This window comes from Sinocyclocheilus grahami, unplaced genomic scaffold, assembly GCF_001515645.1.
Source record: "Sinocyclocheilus grahami isolate Dianchi unplaced genomic scaffold, SAMN03320097.WGS_v1.1 scaffold120.1, whole genome shotgun sequence".
Taxonomy (NCBI): domain Eukaryota; kingdom Metazoa; phylum Chordata; class Actinopteri; order Cypriniformes; family Cyprinidae; genus Sinocyclocheilus; species Sinocyclocheilus grahami.
Genome location: NW_015505299.1, coordinates 1,424,177 through 1,426,792, shown reverse-complemented (window position 1 = coordinate 1,426,792; position 2,616 = coordinate 1,424,177).

The window sequence follows — 2,616 nt, the reverse complement described above, 5'->3', positions numbered from 1 at the left end:
CTAGAAACATGCTAGTAACTTGCTAATCATGTTAACAAAATGTTAACACCATGCTAGTAACATGTTAATCATGCTAACAACATGCTAATCATGCTAAAAACATGCTAGTAACATGTTAATCATGCTAACAACGTGCTAATCATGCTAGAAACATGCTAGTAACTTGTTAATCATGATAACAAAATGTTAATACCATGCTAGTAACATGTTAATCATGCTAACAAAATGTTAAGACCATGCTAGTAACATGTTAATCATGCTAACAAAATGTTAAGACCATGCTAGTAACATGTTAATCATGCTAACAAAATGTTAAGACCATGCTAGTAACATGTTAATCATGCTAACAACATGCTAGTAACTTGCTAATCATGTTAACAAAATGTTAACACCATGCTAGTAACATGTTAATCATGCTAACAACATGCTAGTCATGCTAGATATCTTTTCAGACTGGTTCGACTCATGGTTTTCATAAAACTGAAGATTAAAAATCATAAAAATCCCATAGACTTACATTGACGGAATGTTCAGATGAGCCAAGACTGTTTAATCTCATACTAGTAGCATGCTAATCATACTAACAACATGCTAGTAACATGATAATCATGTTAGAAACATGCTAGTAACTTGCTAATAATGCTAACAAAATGTTAACACCATGCTAGTAACATGATAATAATGCTAACAACATGCTAGTAACATGCTAATCATGTTAGAAACATGCTAGTAACTTGCTAATCATGCTAACAAAATTCTAACACCATACTAGTAACATGCTAATCATGCTAGAATCATGCTAACAACATGTTTGTAACTTACTAATAATGCCAACAAAATGCTAATAACATGCTAATCATGTTAGAAAAATGCTAGTAACAATCATGTTAGAAACATGCTAGTAACTTGCTAATAATGCTAACAAAATGTTAACACCATGCTAGTAACATGATAATAATGCTAACAACATGCTAGTAACATGCTAATCATGTTAGAAACATGCTAGTAACTTGCTAATCATGCTAACAAAATTCTAACACCATACTAGTAACATGCTAATCATGCTAGAATCATGCTAACAACATGTTTGTAACTTACTAATAATGCCAACAAAATGCTAATAACATGCTAATCATGTTAGAAACATGCTAGTAACTTGCTAATCATGCTAGCAACATGCTAACCATGTTAGAAACATGCTAGTAACATGTTAATAATGCTAGTAACATGCTAATTGTGCTAGCAATATGTTTTATACCTATCTGTTTTTCTGATAGACTGTATTGCCTTGAAAACATTCAAACTTTCATCTTTAAAACTATTTCAGACTGCAAGCTTTTAAAACTTTTTCAAATTTTTTTAATTCTAAAAATTCATATTAATTATTTAAAAAAAATGTAATATAAAATTTGTAAAAATATCAATCAATGTTGGTTTTTGGTCCTTGTATTAAAAAGTTTGGGCACTACAGTTTTTGAATAATAGAACAGTGACTGGAACTGTGAAATAACATTATTGTAAATCTGGGAATGATGAAGTGATGAAAACCTGACACATTTGAGCTGCTGCTTTGTCTAGATCGCAGCTCTGAGCTCCTGAAAGAAATGGTGTCGTTACATTTATATATAAACGTAAATAAAATGAATGTCAAACATTTAAGCCTTGAAATGAAAAGGGTTTTAGTATGAGCTGTTCATGAATGTTTATTCCGGTCATTTCACTGTTTTTTCATGTAGCTGCGTTTCCATTATCCTTCAAATTGCGCAAATTGAATTGAAAATTTTCAATTTTCGCCTCAAAATAAATAAATAAATACATTTGTCATTTCTTATTGTTGAGAAAACCTAATGACAGTTCGTCAGTTGCAAGATAAAAGCTTTCTCAATATCAGTTAATTAGGTGTACCAAGCAAGCAATCATTAAGCAAAACATGAAAATATCTTACCCATAGGCAGAGAGCGAACCAACTGCAGGGTACGGCTAAAATAGCCTCATGTCAGTGCAGTCTATTAACTGCACACATCATAAACCTGTCTGTTTAGAAAAGTACCACATACGGTGTCAAGAGATATTTTAATCAGTGCTGTCACATCGATTCATCGCCATTAACAACATTTATAAAATATAAAGTGTTGCGCACATCTGTAATGGAAACGCAGAACGTATGTGGAATAGTTCAGTGTTTCTAAACCTTTTTTTAGTCGCGGCACCCTTTGGAAATTTTAAGAAACTTGTGGCACCCTACAAAATTTATTTTGTCACAATATTTGAATTTCTAACTTCGATATGATACTTTGAAAAGTATAGATATTCGGTACAGCAGGGAAGAACTGCAGAATATCATGTCTTACAGATATTTTTAATATTATTAAAAAATGTGTCCATCAATGGTGGCAATCAGTAGGCTAATTTCTAATGAAGAGACCAATTTATATGACAGATTTTAATGTAGGCTTTTATACATGTGTAAACATTATTTAATTACCATTATAACTAGCTATCTCACACATTTTTGCTCACTCAGTGTTTTTTTTATTTTACAGTGGGGTAATTTTGGTGCAGTAGCACGAGATAGCTTGATTTCAAACTTTGAATTGAATAAAAAATGACAAGTAA